The following is a 17211-nucleotide window of genomic DNA, read 5'->3' as shown; positions in this document are numbered from 1 at the left end:
TAAAAAACTAAAGAGTATTGAAAAATCAGCAAACCCAATGCCTATAAAATCAAATGAGAAGATATGCATCCCTTCTCTATCAAAATAGGGGACAATCCACTCCTTTTACATCCTCCTTTCATAGTGAACATGAAAATTTCTCTGCTAGCTCATACAAATGGAAAAATAAACTACATACAAAATTTCTTAGGCTACATTAATACAATGTTAGAAATAAATATAGTTTATAACGAGGAATAATTTTTATAATAATTGGAAAGTAATTACTTTAGACAAGTATGTCAATAGATATGGTTTTGATTCAAATTAACACCAAATTATGTCATATCCATATGAAGTTGACTGGTAGTGTATACTCAAGCATCCGAGCATTAACAAATATCAAAGGGGACTTGTTGGATTATATAATTAACAAATGTCAAAGGGGACACTATCAAGCATCAAAGCATTAACAAATATCAAAGGGGACTTGTTGGGTTATATGCTTAACAAATGTCAAAAGAGACTTGTTATAGAGAGGGGATTGCAACCCATTCCTATGTCCCAATAGGAAGAGGTGAATATGCTAAAGAAACCAAGTTAGCTACCAAAAAAATTTGAGTGTTAAAAATTAAAAGAAAAACCATGATTAGTGAAGAATACAAATAAAATTAACCATTAAAAACTAAAACTAAGCTGTTTCTTGCAACGTTATAAGCTAATTAAAGCATTAAAATTACTTTAAAATTAAAATCTACTTTATTTCTTGCAGTTTCATTGGCCAACAACTTTGAATGATCATTCAAGACAAATAGTGGATATGCATCTCTCATCTATAAATAGTGAACTCTTTACATCTAAATTTAGTAAGTTTTTATCCAAGAGGACATGAGATGAGTAAAGGTAGTTTTTTTGTTGGCTATTGAGCCATATTTTTTTATGTTTATGACAGTGTTGTTTTTTGGGCCATTTTGTCTATGTGCCATCTAGAGGTTTCAACTCTATTTTTTGAGCCTCCTTTTTCTGCATCCTGTACCATGCTACATGTGTTTTTGGACATACACTTCTTGATTTTCTAGGTTCAATGGCTTTGGATCTTCTATAGATCTTGGTTTTCTGTATCTCTATTGATTTTATGTAACTTCTTTTATTGCATAATGAAAGTAGTTTGTTTTTTCTTCCTAGAAAGAAAAGTACAAATACAAAGTTGTAGGCATAGATTATAAAGTTGTATATATTGTATATGTAAATTACAACACTGAATACATGTAAATTTGCTTTGGTTACATATATATCTTTGACAAATATCTTTAGAGAATGTATGGTTTTCATTTAATACCAAATTCTGTAATATTCCATACGCTGAAATTGTTTATCAAAGTGGGCTTGTAAAATAAGTGTTGTATGCTAAACAATTCAAAGCACCAAAAACCATTAAAGATGCATAATCAAAAGGAAAAAAAAATACGAATGACACTATACTGGCAACTTTCCTTTTTAATGATTTTCTTTATTTTTTTAATATATTTAATAATCACCACATTACCTTCTATTCATTTTCCTCCAAGGAAAAAGGTTCCAAAGATTTTGAGTTATCATGGCTTAAAAAATGATCCTAGGAATTTAAAGAGTTATCATGGCTCAAAAAAGAATCAGCTAGAGGCTAAGATAAATTTTAAAATAAAATTCAAAAAAAAAATTGGACTGAAACACAAAAAAACGCACTTAAATTTTCCAACTACAATTATAAAAGGATTCCAAATGCCACAGGAATGAAGTTAAGAGAGTGAAACAACAGAGTCTATGAAAATTTACAAGAATAACCAATATTAATTCTCAAGAATTAACAAGAATCAAACATTTACAATAATAAAATGATTTTTAACGAGAATCACATCTTCAAAATAACCCAAAAAAAAAAAAAAAAAACAAAAAACAAAACAGAAGAAGCCAATCAAAAATTCAATTCAATTTGTACTACATCATCAACTAAAAATGTAATGGAAGGTTCAATCCAATTAAGAAATAAATGATCAAAACTCCGATGTTGGAAGAATTATGAAGCGTTGTCTATAGAAGATACATACAAAGTAAAGGTGGGTAAAGTCAACACCACTTTTCATCCCTGCCACTTAATAGAAGAAATGCATGTACTCAAAAAAGAATGGAGGAGGATAATCGGTAACTGGTGAGAGTTATCCTAAACAGACCCAGGATCAAATCTAACTGGCTGCCACTATAAACCTAGGCTGCATGCAACAGCCTGCAAGCCGCACAATAGCAGGAAACTTATGCCTCAACAAGAGCCGAGACGTCCACTATGGGGTCGCCTACTCTTCCAGCCAAGACACAACAGGTCATATATATACTCAATGAGATTTGAACCCTCATCTCGGGTTTCACCCAGCAAAACTTACTGTTAAACTTTCCCTTGAAAGTAAAAGGGGCACACATCCGAGAGGAGGAATTTCAAGAAGCTAAAATCCCATTCGAGATCTGTATTGTTATAAGCTTCGATTTGGACTTTGTGCAGCCAACCACTCTGTTTAGTTGAACGCAATATACATGGTTCCTCTGTGAATACAATTCTGACAAATAAAGATCTCGTTGGAACAGTCCTGTATTATTTCCTTTTCGAATTTTTTTATGCTCTAGAGACGACTCAAGTGTTCTTGCTTGGGAAAAATAATTGTATCACGTTTGTGCTACCAGAGTGGCTGAGGTTGGTTGGCAACCTCAGCCAGTCTGGTAGCAACCTCAGCCAGTCTGGTAGCACAAACGTGATACAATTATTTTTCCCAACCATGAACACTTGAGTCGTCTCTAGAGCATAAAAAAAAAATCAAAAAGGAAAAAATAATTATGTTTGCAAAGACAACTCAAATCACTTACTATAATCTAGGGCTTTGTGCCCACTGGGGTTCGGTGATTCATGTGGAAATGTTTAATGCCAACCACTACTCTGCATCTCAACGGACAAAACATATTAAATACAGTTAATCATGGAAATGACTACAAAATGTGAAAATAAAAATCAAATGCAATCCACTCAAATGTAACGGTTAAGGAGACGAAGGTGTACAAAAATAGGCACAACTCTTCCAGCAATTAATAGCATTTTATGTTCAAAGGAAAAATAATACACCAATAATAAATCCATTGATCAGATAATTCTAGTCTGTAAATATTGCCGTCCGCAATGATGTTCGGAATATAATAATCATCATGTCAACGGATTTTAACAAAAACAAAGGCTTAGTAGGATCCATTGGTTTTTTTGCTTCACACGGAAATATTAGTTCTCTTCCTCATAAAATAGGTAATGTCCTTTCTTTTATATTTATCTCATCCTTTAGTTTATCTTTTTAATAGGGTTTTCGTGAGGATGAGTCATGGTTTTGACATGCAACTTCAGATTAAAAATGAATATTGTGGATGCTTTGAAATATCAATATCAAAATCTTCACTACAAAAACCTACGAACTCTAATTAACACCATGTACGGAAGAGATTGTTGGTCTGAGATTCGTAATATTGAAAAAAATTAGGTTAAAATTCCGAATTTGTTATTTCTTAAGTACTGTCGTGATTTTAACCTCATTCCTTCTTTCACCCTTGTTAAACACAGATTTCATAGCCAACATAACCAAAGAGCTTTCGACTGGCTCACTTTGTCCCTAATTCACCGTGAAATTCGAAGAACCAGATCCGCCCTTAACACCATGTTAACTACTGCTTACAGAAACCATTTGAAACTTACGAACACAATGTGACGTGACCTCTGGGCTACCATCGACGCCACAACAACGCTTAAAAGTAGATAAAGAAGGGTGCCATCGACGCCACAACAACGCTTAAAGTAGATAAAGAAGGGTGCCTGGCACGTGAGAAACAAACAAAAAGATCAATAAGTTAAAAGATCAGTGTCTGGGTTATCTTAATTCCAAAAACAATACAATGGCAGATACTAACGCATAAATGTGGACATCAGAACTCAGCAGAAAAGCCCATAGAAACCATTAGAGAACCCTTGTAGCAGTTGGTGATAGGGGGAACAGTCAGGAATCTTCTGACGCTGAAAGAGTAGCCCTTGTAGACTTTGCAGGTAACATTAATAAAAATGCAGATACTAACGTAGTAGTGTGGAAATCAGAGCTATCACTCACTGGACTTAACGTAGAAAACGGTGTTAGCAAACTTGCAGGCACAAAAAGCGAAAACTATACAACAGTTGGCTCCAGCAACGAAAACGATGAAACTACAGCTGGATTTCATTCCAGCATAATTAATGACAATAGTCCTTTAGAAATACGCGGTTGTAGCAGCATGAGTGCTCTTACCTGCATGGGCTCTTTAGCTGACCACAATTCGATTTTAAAATAACGAGCCGGACTCCATAAACGCTGCAGTGGGAGTACACTCTAAAAGTAATAATGAAAACATGCCACGTCTTTCAATGATCCAGGCATGCAGCAGTGCAGACGTCCTTACTCACTTGAGCTCCATATAAAATGACCAAAACTCGACTTTAGATAAACCAGACTCCATAATTAGCAGTCAAATTATCACGAAAATGAATTCTAACAGCGCGAATAATAATAATAATGTTGTTGCCGCTCACATTTCAGGGGATTGATAATTAAAAACCCTATCTTTTTATCATTTCAAGAAATTCTCCTAGGTTGTATCTTAGAGATGTTGAGATTTTTTGTTTTAAATAAAATAGACAAAAATCTCAGTGTGTGACAACAATAGAAATTTGTCGCTGGATTAGCTCCACGTTGTTGGGAGAGAATTAATGCATCCTAAATTTGATGTGAGACGCAGTTAGATCCTCCTTGCTATAAAATAGGTATCCATACGGATTGTTTTGTGTGGTGAGAATTTCTGAGGATTTGATTAATTATGTAATCTCCTGTTTGATTAATAAAGATCGCCGATGTCTATGTTTGGTGGACGTAGCCCAGATTGGTTGGGTGAACCACGTTAAACCTCTGTGTTTCCTATGCATGTTTTTTTAATAGCTGTGTATATGCTTTTATGTTTGCTATGCATCTGATCTCCAACAATTGGTATCAGAGCAGTTGGAGGCGTGGCGTAGCTGGACCGGACTGAAGGTGGAGCGCAGTTGAGCGTTCGCTGTGTTGAACTTCTGTCCGCCTGCGTGTGAATGCATGAGGGTGCTGGCGGTGCTTGTACATTGAGCGCACTGTTGTTGGTGCTGGCGGTGCTTGTACATAGAGCGCACTGCTGATGGTGCGTTGAGTGCAATGCTGTGGGATTACATTTTATTATCTCTTAAATTGCACTGGCTGTATATAAATAACCACGTGATATATATATATATATATATATATATATATATATAAACATTTTACTGTGTATATGTTAAGTATTGAATCGGACTCACGTTATCACACAAGTGTCAAACATCTGATCCGAAATGATATGATATCTATGGCGTGGGCTTTATACATGGATGCCATGTATGAGAAGGATGCATGAAACGATATTGTGACATAGAGGACAGAGCTGGCTCGGTGGGCCATTGATTGATCAGAGGGCCGAATGATTCCAGGAAATTACTTTTGAAATTTCGGTTTCTTGACTACACTAACATCGATGCTGCTAGAGCTCGGGACTGGCGATAGGTGCGATGATTTGAATTTTCGAATTCGAACACAATTTTATTAATGTTATCAAGAGTCAAAGGTCTGTAATGCGCAGAACGCGCTGGAAAAGTGGTGAAATGCGTTTTATTTTTTTTGTTCAACGTTTTTTTTTTAAATTGGCGCGGGTAATTCCAAGGCAGTAGTGCCAACCAACTGAAATGGTGCGGGTAATTCCAAGACAATAGCGCCAACCAACTAAAATGGCGCGGATCTTTTTCAATTAAGGGCGCCAGTGCACCATTTTTCTGGTTAGCGCGTATTTTAGAGGGTGTGGCAAAGGCGTTGTTGGGCATATCCAAACTGCCTTACCCCATGACAGATGATGAGTGGAATGAATTGGATGGAAGAGCCTTGAGCGGAATTCGGTTGTGTTTCGCTGATGATGTTTTATTTAACATCATGTCAGAGAAGACTGCAGCTGGTTTGTGGACGAAGTTGGAGAACTTGTATATGACAAAATCCTTGACAAATCGGATTCTCCTGAAGCAGCAGCTATACAGTCTGTGAATGAAGGAAGGTACTTCCAATACTAACCATTTGAATGTTTTTAATACTTTAATGGTGCAATTAGAAAGCATAGAAGTAAAAATTGAAGGCGAGGATAAAGCCATAACTTTATTGTGCTCGTTGCCTGAGTCGTGGGATCATTTTGTCACATCTATAAGTCTTAGTTCATCCGAAACCATTGAATTTGATGATGTCGTCGGAGCTTTGTTGTCCAAGGAAACCAAGAAGCGGTCGAATGCTGACACCTCTACATCAGAGGCAATGATGGCTAGAGGTCGTTCTAGAGAAAGACACTCTGGTAAGCGCAGCGATCCCCGTTCAAAGTCCAAGGGGAAGAAGAGTAAAGTCAAGTGTTGTTTCTGCGGCAAATCAAGGCATTTGATGAAGGATTGCTGGAAGCGACAACAAATTTCTAAAGAAGCTTCATCGACAGAAAAGAAGGAAGTGAACACGACTGATACAGGTTCAGCATCTGGTTCAGGTATGAGCGACGAAGTCTTATCAGTTAATTTGTCAAATCATGATCAACATTGGTTGCTAGATTCTGGTGCATCAAACCACATGTGTATTCATAGAGACTGGTTTAAGACATATAGATCAGTGAATGATGGAGTCGTGTACATGGGTAATGATGTCACATCTAATATTGTGGGAATAGGGAGTATACAGCTGCAAATGTTTGATGGGACAACCAAAATGTTAACTGATGTAAGACATGTACCAGATTTAAGAAAAAATCTAATTTCACTGGGGGTACTTGATACAAATGGATATAAAACTGTCATTCAAGGTGGAGTAATGAAAATTTACAAAGGTATTTTACTAGTAATGAAAGCTAAGAAAGTAGGAAATCTATTTCAGTTAGAAGGAAGAACAGGGTCAGTTCATGTGTCTACGGTGTCTGAACAGGACAGTAGTTCCATTCGCCTATGGCATCAGAGGTTGGGCCATATGAGCGAAAGAGGGTTAAAGATTTTGGCTGATCGCAAGTTACTTCCTAATCTAAGATCTAGAAAGTTAGATTTCTGTAAACATTGTCTGTTTGGCAAACAAAGTAAACAAAAGTTTAAAACAGGCAAACATACTAGTAAAGGAATACTTGATTATATCCATTCAGATGTTTGGGGTCCAGCACCTACAACCTCGTATGGTGGCTCGTCGTATTTTGTGTCGTTTATTGATGACTTTTCTAGGAAAGTATGGGTCTACATGTTGAAAAGGAAGTCTGATGTGTTTTCAGTTTTCAAGCAGTTTAGAGCATTGGTAGAAAACGGCACTGGTAGAACAATAAAACGTTTAAGAACTGACAATGGTGGTGAGTTTACTTCCAAGGAGTTTGACAACTATTGCAAGGATGCAGGGATCGAGAGACATAAGACCACGGTTTATACTCCTCAGCAGAATGGAGTTGTTGAACGCATGAACAGGACTCTTCTAGAGAGAGCAAGGAGTATGCTGAGTAACGCCGGGTTGCAAAAGGAGTTGTGGACGGAAGCGGTGGCAACAGCTTGTTATGTGATAAACCGATCTCCATCAACGGCGATAGGCTGCAAGATTCCGCAAGAGGTATGGAAAGGACACCCTTGTGACTATTCTAAACTCAGAGTGTTTGGTTGTGATGCATATGCTCTAGTGCCTAAACATCAGCGAACTAAATTAGATCCGAAATCGAAAAGGTATGTCTTTGTTGGGTATGGTGATGGAACAAAGGGATTTAGATTGTGGGATCCTACTACCCGCAAAATCATCATCAACAGAGATGTAAAGTTTGATGAATCCTCTCTTGTACAGTTAGATGTAGATAATAAATTGAAACAGGATGATGTATGTGATTTTCAGCACATTCAGTTTGACAACACTTCTAATGATAGTCATGACGACCATAGTTCAGATTCTAGTCATGAACAGGTTTCAGAATCATGAACAGGGTTTAGATGGAGGTCATGAACAGGTCTCAGATGGTGATCATGAAGAAGTTCCTACAGATGATAGACAGCCAATTGTGGAAGCACCAGAAACATCCTTAAGGAGGTCTACAAGGATCAAACGTCCTCCGAGAAGGTATGATGATTATGTTACTTCAGTTGCTTTGACCGCTAACGATGATGAACCTTTGTGTTATCAGGAAGCTGTAGAAGGTTCAAAAAGTGACAAATGGAAAGCAGCCATGAAGGAAGAAATGATGGCCTTAGGTAAGAATGGCACATGGGATCTGGTTGAACTTCCCAAAGGCCAGAAAACTGTGGGATGTAAATGGTTGTTCAAGGTGAAACGGGGTGTGAATGATTCAGAGGACAAATACAAAGCAAGGCTGGTTGCCAAAGGGTTTTCTCAGAAAGCTGGCATAGACTTTCATGAGATATTTTCACCAGTTGTTAAAATTGTTTCAATTAGAATTGTGTTAGCGTTAGTTGCTTTGCTTGATTTAGAATTACAACAACTAGATGTTAAGACTGCGTTTTTACATGGTGATTTAGATGAGGAAATTTATATGGAACAACTGGAAGGGTTTGTTCAGCATCGCAATAAGAAATTTGTCTGCAGGCTCAAGAAGTCATTATATGGCCTGAAGCAGTCGCCTCGGAAGTGGTATAAGAAGTTTGATTCTTTCATGTTGAGTCAGAAATATGTAAGAAGTGAATATGATCATTGTGTTTACTTTAAGCAGTTAAGTAATGGCATGTTCATTATCTTAGTGTTGTATGTTGACGATATGATTTTAGCAAGCAAAAGCATTGAAGAAATCAATAGGTTGAAGACTCAGATGGCAAGGACGTTTGATATGAAAGATCTAGGAGCAGCAAGACAAATTTTGGGCATGGAGATTTTTCAGAGATAGGAGCAATGGTAAGCTGTGGCTATCACAACAGAAGTATGTTGAAAAAATACTTTTGAGGTTTGGTATGAATAATGTGAAGCCTGTGTCAATCCCTTTAGCTTCCCATTTCAAGCTTTCTTCCAGTTTATGTCCTAATACAGATGAAGAAAAGGATTATATGTCTCGAATTCCATATGCCAATGTAGTAGAATGTTTGATGTATGCGGTGGTGTGTACGCGACCAGATATTTCACATGCAGTTGGGGTTGTCAGCAGGTATATGGCAAATCCGGGTAAAGAACACTGGTCAGCAGTGAAATGGGTGCTTCGGTATTTAAGAGGCACAAGTAGTTATTGTATTACTTACAATAAGAGTAGTGAATCTGTTTGCGGATATGTTGATTCATATTTTGCAGGTGATTTGGATAAGAGAAGATCAACTTCAGGGTATGTCTTTACTCTTGCAGGTGGAGCTATTAGCTAGATGTCAAAGCTACAAAACATTGTTGCTTTATCCACTACTGAAGCAGAATACATTGCTGCTTCGCATGCTTGCAAAGAATCAGTTTGGTTGAAAGGTTTGCTTGGTGAGTTTGGTAGGTTACAGGACAACATCAGGTTACTTTGTGATAGTCAAAGTGCAATACATTTGGCTAAGAATCCGGCCTATCATAGTAAATCAAAGCATATTCCAATTAAGTACCATTTTGTAAGACAGGTTATCACTGAAAGGGGAGTCTCTCTTGAAAAGGTGCATACAAAGGAAAACTGTGCAGACATGTTCACGAAACCAGTTTTGTTGGAGAAGCTACGCTGGTGTTTGGCTTCTCTTGGCTTGCAGAAAAGATAAAATAATAAACAAACAGGGCATCAGGCTAATTGTTGTCAACGTGGAGATTGTTGAGATTTTCTGTTTTAAATAAAATAGGCAAAAATCCCAGTGCGTGACAACAACAGAAATTTGTTGCTGGATTAGCTCCAGGTTGTTGGGAGAGAATTAATGCATCCTAAATTTGATGTGAGAGGCAGTTAGATTCTCCTTGCTATAAAATAGGTATCCATACGGATAGTTTCGTGTGGTGAGAATTTCTGAGGATTTGATTAATCATGTAATCTCCTGTTTGATTAATAAAGATCGCCAATGCCTATGTTTGGTGGACGTAGCCCAGATTGGTTGGGTGAACCACGTTAAACCTCTGTGTTTCCTATGCATGTTTTTTTAATAGCTGTGTATATGCTTTTATGTTTGCTGTGCATCTGATCTCCAACAAGAGATGCTCGGGAATATTACAAACTCAACATAATGTTGGAAATGGATGAATGGAAGGAATGATGCATATTCAAGTCAGATAACCACTTCTACTATGCTTAACTCCAGACATGGGTGAACACCCCCAGACTACAAGGCTTTAGACCACCAATTACTCACAGTTTGAGGATTAAGTGAACATGGAGAACACTGACCACACCAGCAGATGCGCAAAACCATGTGATGGCCAGCTGCAACCAGTAAAGAGGTCTGCAAATCTATTTCCTAATGCTCAAATAGGATGACAGCTCTCTGGCATTAAGTGAACAGAAACCTGCATAACACATTCAATGATACATACTAAACTTCAACATAAAGGTGGAATGATAGCCCCTCTAATGCTAAAAATCAAGAGCACATGAATAAATGAATAACAGGCATAGCCTAGAATAGAGTAGAAATGGAAAGTGAGCAATTAACAGCACAAGAAGCTTGTATTAGCTGAAAATGAAGACCAGACACTGCAAGTAGCACAATGGTTACAGTTCCCGGAAGATGTACCTTACATCAAAACAACAACCATCAACCAATTACATCTGTGTTCTGGGTATATATAGAGGTTGATTACAAAAATGCTCTGCTATCCTATGCGTGGAAGGGTCATAATGAACCACCAACCACATTAACTATCTAATATGGGCCTATGCTATAATCTGATTGCTTCAGTGGATGAATTTGATCTTTTTGCTACTCGGCCATCCTTCCTGAACAAGTGGAGTGTAATATGAAACAAGCTCCATAACTAATAAATGCATTTAACTGCTCGAGGCTTGTCCTTCTCATTCTTCAGCCACTCTATTTCTTGAATGCGGTTGTTGGAGAGGAAATGCGCTAGGTACAGGCGAACAGGTTACCTTCGTCCTTTGGATGCACTGGACAGACTGTGGGCATGGACAGAATGGTGGAGGCATGAAGATATCCGTCGGATTGCGCAGATTGACGACGGAGACAGTACAACAGGGGCTATGGGGAAGGTGAGGCGAAAGACGATCACAGGTCATTGGATCTCGAACAGATGGCGGAGATCTATTGGCAGGAAGAATCGGGCAGAAGCGGGTCAATTAAACGTTGCCGTCAGATCTTGGGCGAACAAATCCGACGGCAATCGGACGGCAAAGGTGCACAGACGATAGCGAGCGGGGAACGGGCGAGTAGGCGGTAAGTGGTCTTCCCCGCACCGCTTACGGGGTCGGGTGGTATTCATACGTGGGCGCACGATACCATTCAACGCGCGACACGTGGCGGACGTGATGGGAGGGAAACCGCTTTCCTCGCGCTTTATCATGTAGTTAAGTTATGGGCGCGGGATGAGCGATCACTATTGGATCTCACAGTGGATGTGATCGACGGTGGAAGAAATAATCATGCGGGTGGTTCGTTGAATGCGGCGGGGACCGTTAGATCGCGATGCGGCAATCAATGGCTGTGATCAAAAGGTGGCCATGGCTATGAAGGTGCAAGGTTACATGGTGACGGGGTTATGGCGCTTCAGGCTTAGCTCTTCGGGGCTTGAGGAAATAGGGGCATATGCCGAGTTTTGAAGGAGAATCAGAGATGGCAGGGGGGCTATGAGAGTGTGGGCGGAGTGAGAGGAACGAGGAGGATGGCCAATATGGATTTTCTTCTCACAGCAGCAACACGGCTAGGTCTACATTTGACTCTTGAAATTTCCATGCATGTAGTAGAGCTAACACTGGTTCCTTCTGGGGATGAGATCCTCCCTATGAGGTCTCAAGAACTGTAGACCAATGCCTTCATACAAAACAAGCTTAAAAACACTGTGTAGTATTCCATTGGGCATGGAGTCTAATTAAGTATATGCTAAAACCCGTAAAGAAAATGCTAACAATCATTAAGGCCTGAGAACCTTAAACAACATAAATCTTTAAAAACTGCCCATCTGTTGGGCCATTAAAACTGTTTCTCCTCCTCTCGGTCGGTTCATCATAGATCTACAAAATTGGATTTATTTGATCCTCTACCTCAAAGAGTTTAGGACATTTGACCTTGTCAGGTAGAGATGATCTAAACTTCATCCCCTTTCTGTATGCTCTCCTCCTTGGATGTTCTTCATGGGAGATTTTGTACACCTGCTGAATAACCATGGTTACTGTGTACTTCCCTGTGTCCTTTGTGGCTTGCACAATTAGTATGAATGCTGAACCATGGTATTCTTGTGCGGGGGACATAGAGACATCATCTGCTCCTACATCTTGCTTAGAAAAGTCCTCATTCAAGGCGGAGTCCCATCTCTGTGCACCCTCTTCCTCTGTCATCTGACAAACTGCTCTTTCAAGTTGTGTGGAGGCCAACTGGGCAGGCTTCAGAATATCAAGACAGATATTATCCATATCAGCCTTGAGCATTGAATTTTGTCCTGCCTCAATGTTCAAGGGGCAACTTTGAGGGATTGTCACTTGAACAAACAGAGAAGCAAAAGATGATGGGGAGCTTTCTTCTCCCTTATTGGTCATTCGGTTGGGGATGACAGCAGGTTGGTCAAGTTGCAGATCTGCATAGTCATTGAAAGATGAGTTGGCTTCAGGCTCTTCGAGGATGGTGGGACCTGCTGCTGGCTGCTTTTGTTGATGAGCTTTTGTTCTGCAGGTACAACAAACTCACGAGCAGTGCCTCTGGATAATGCTTCTTCATAGGTAGCTCTGGTTAAGAAAGGGGCATTGCCCTTATCTTCCAAACCATGGACCTCCTCCTCTTCTTCATATTGCTCTTCCTCCATGACTATATTCTGAAAAAGGGTTTTCACCCTTTGATCTTCGTTTGCATTTTTGCTTCTCTGCAAAATCTGCAACTGCTCCTGTGCTCCTCTATATGGATTTGAAATTGAAAGAGTAAAGGTATTAGGAGCTCCTGCTTCCTCAGAATACTGCTCAACTTTTAATTTGGAAACTTCAGAGGCTAATAACTCTATCATCCTAGCCATTTTATTGATCTTAAGATCTGAGGATGATGAGGACTCACCCCCCTGTCTTCTCCTTTCAGCATCACCTTCGATTCTTTCTGCAACCATGATGTTTGACTCTACTTCAAAGGCTGCATCTTGCATATCAGCCAAGGAAGCACATCTTCTTTCTCTTAATAGCAAGAAGAAATGAGAATCGAAGGCATGGGCATAAGTGATCATAGTAGAAGTAGGGGTAGGTTTGACTTCAACTGGTATTCTGCCGTACATATGGTTGAATCTAATATTGAAATCAGACAGCAGCTCACCCTCTTCCCTCTGCAAGTTCCCAAATTCAGTATAATAATAGAACAGATCTCTCTTATCCCCCCAATGCTTTAGGAACACATCATCTAAAGCCTCAATGTCCACAATAGACCTAGGGGATAATTCTATGAACCATTTTCTAGCTTCCCCATCTAGGCTTTGGACAAAAACTCTCATCCACACATCCTTTTCATAGATATCCAGGTTATCAGCATAACAATAAAAAGACTCTAGATGCTCTTCAGCTGTTACTCCTTCTGTACCAATAAAATTAGGCATATATCCCTAACAATCTCTTGCAGGCATGGCATTCAAAGGGACAGGCAAGACCAAGGGTCCATACCTAGCAGTTACGATTCTTTCTATCTTTGTAAGAGTTTGTTGACCTGCCATGACTGCGGTTTGTGGAATGATACTGGTAGACTGAGTGATATGGATCAATGAAATGAATAGCAGAGATAGAGGAATATGATGGACATCACAGATTCTTTCTTTAGACTAAGATCCGAAAGGGAAATGAAAGAACAGGAGCTTTGTGAATCTCTGAAGGTGACTTCTTCACTAGCAGAGATACACGGGACTTTTAAGGCTTACCTGATCCTGATGCTCCTTTCTACGATGTTTTCTTCGGTTTAACAATCTCCTCAGAGTTAGGCACTGGAACAGCTGGTGATTTCTGAGGACTTCTTCGAGTGTGCCTCACAAACTGAGCTAGGACTGTAAAGTGGAGTCACCAAAGGATGGTCTTCCTCCAGTGGAGACGACAGATAGATGATTACAATCAGAAATGTGCCCAGACTTTGTCTATCATCAAAATCTGGAACTGTGTCGTCTCCCAGGGAAGCTGAGCTTCAATCCCCTCTCTCCGGCAACGACGCCAATTAATGTTATCACCCCAAGAAACTCTCCTAAGTTGTATCTCAGAGATGCTCGGGAACATTACAAACTCAACATAATGTTGGAAATGGATGAATGGAAGGAATGATACATATTCAAGCCAGATAACCACTTCTACTATGCTTAACTCCAGACATGGGTGAACACCCCCAGACTATAAGGCTTTAGACCACCAATTACTCACAGTTTGAGGATTAAGTGAACATGGAGAATATTGACCACACTAGTAGATGCACAAGACCATGTGATGGCCAGCTGCAACTAGTAAAGATGTCTGCAAATCTATTTCCTAATGCTCAGATAGGATGACAACTCTATGGAATTAAGTGAATAGAAACCTGCATAACGCATTCAATGATACATACTAGACTTCAACACAGAGGTGGGATGACAGCCCCTCTAATGCTAAAAATCAAGAGCACATGAATAAATGAATAACAGGCACAGCCTAGAACAGAGTAGAAATGGAAAGTGAGCAATGAACAGCACAAGAAGCTTGTATTAGCTGAAAATAAAGACCAGACACTGCAAGTATTACAGTAGTTACAGTCTCCAGAAGTTGAACCTGACATCAAAACAACAACCATCAACCAATTACATCTGTGTTCTGGGTATATATAGAGGTTGATTACAAAAATTCTCTGCTATCCTATGCGTAGAAGGGTCATAATGAACCACCAACCACATTAACTATCTAATATGGGCCTCTGCTACAATCTGATTGCTTCAGTGGATGAATTTGATCTTTCTGCTACTCGGCTCCTTCCTGAACAAGTGGAGTGTAATATGAAACAAGCTCCATAACTGATAAATGAATTTAACTGCTCGAGGCTTGTCCTTCTCGTTCTTTGGCCACTCTGTTTCTTGAATGCAATTATTGGACAGGAAATGCACCAGGTATAGGCGAACAGGTTACCTTCGTCCTTTGGATGCACGGGACAGGCTGTGGGCGTGGACAAAATGGCGGAGGCATGAGGCTGTCCATCGAATTGCGCAAATCGACGGCGGAGACAGCACGACAAGGGCTATCGAGAAGGTGAGGCGGAAGACGACCACAGGTCATTGGATCTTGAACGGATGGCGGAGATCTATTAGTGGGAAGAATCAGGCAGAAGCGGGTCAATTAAACGTGTGCCGTCGGATCTTAGGCAGACAGATTCGACGGCAATCGAACAAAAAAGGTGCACGAACGATAGCGAGTGGGGAACAGGCGAGTAGGCGGTAAGCGGTATTCCCGGCACCACTTACGGGGTCAGGTGGTATTCGTACGCAGGCGCGCGATACCATTCAACGCGCGACACATGGCGGACGTGACGGGAGGGAAACCGCTTTCCCCGTGCGTTATCATGTGGTTAAGCTACGGGCGCAGGACGAGCAATCACCATTAGATCTCACAGTGGATGCGATTGACGGTGAAGTAAATAATCGTGCAAATGGTTTATTGAATGCGGTGGGGACTGTTAGATCACGATGCGGCAATCGATGGCTGCGATCAAAAGGCGGCCATGGCTATGAAGGCACAGGGTTACATGGTGACGGGGCTATGGGGCTTCAGGCTTAGCTCTTCAGGGCTTGAGGAAATAGGGGCGTATGCCAAGTTCTGAAGGAGAATCAGAGATGGTAGGGGGCTATGAGAGTGTGGGTGGAGTGAGTGGAATGAGGAGGATGGCCGAAATGGATTTTCTTCTCACAGTAGCAACACGGCTAGGTCTGCATCCGACTCTTGAAATGTCCATGCATGTAGCAGAGTTAACACCTCCAACCCTTGCAACAACAAAAAATTTGTTAACATATCATCATATGAATTGAATAAAATAGATGTGGAAGTCCTTAATAAAGGAATAAATTTTGTCATTGCCCCTAAACATATTCCTTATGAAGAAATCATTCATAATCTTGAATATGGAATTCAATTGCTAATAGAGGAGGACAAAGAGCAAGTTAGACATGATTCTGCCGTCATTTTAAGAAAAGCTAGACCTCCTAAGGGAAATTTAAGCCATGAGCAGATAAAGGCCCTAAAAAGTTTGAGAAACAATGAAAATAGTGTCATCCTCAGAGCGGATAAAGGAGGGGTAATTGTGGTAATGGACAAAGATGATTACACCACCAAAATGAAAGATCATCTTTATAACATAGGTAGCTACATGAAGCTAATAGATAGCCCCATTTCCAAAATCAATATAATTGTTAAAAATCTAGAGGTAGCTACATGAAGCTAATAGATAGCCCCATTTCCAAAATCAATAGAATTGTTAAAAATCCATTAGAGACTCTAACCTAGATGAAAAAGTGTAGAAGCGCTTGTCTAGTATTGATAGTGAAATCACCCCTCGAATTTATGGGGCACCAAAATTCCACAAAGATGGTGCCCCCCTCCGACCTATAGTGAACACTATCAGAGTCCCACATACGAATTGGAAAATATGTCGCTAGCATCCTAGCCCCTCTGGTGGGAAATACTAACTCATTCATCAAATATTCTAACCATTATGTTGAATTCATCAAAAAGGCAAAGCTCGAACTAGGTGATAAGATTGTAAGTTTTGACGTTGTCCAACTATTCACTAAGATCCCTTTAGAGGAAGTTGTACAAATCTAAAAAGAAGTCACTAACCCTCAAACGCAAAACTCGCTGAAATATGTATGCGCTCCACTTTCTTCACCTTCCAATGTGAATTATTTGAACAAACAACTGGAGTAGTTATGGGATCTCCGCTACCCCCCATAGTAGCTAACTTGTTTATGGAGAAATTTGAGAAGAAGGCTCTTGACACTTTCCCATTAAAACCTAAATTCTGGA

This window comes from Pinus tabuliformis, chromosome Q (assembly GCF_031772625.1).
Source record: "Pinus tabuliformis cultivar Carrire ecotype Pingquan chromosome Q, CPIR1, whole genome shotgun sequence".
NCBI lineage: Eukaryota > Viridiplantae > Streptophyta > Pinopsida > Pinales > Pinaceae > Pinus > Pinus tabuliformis.
The sequence above is the reverse complement of the archived record's forward strand: the minus strand, read 5'-3'. Positions refer to the sequence as shown.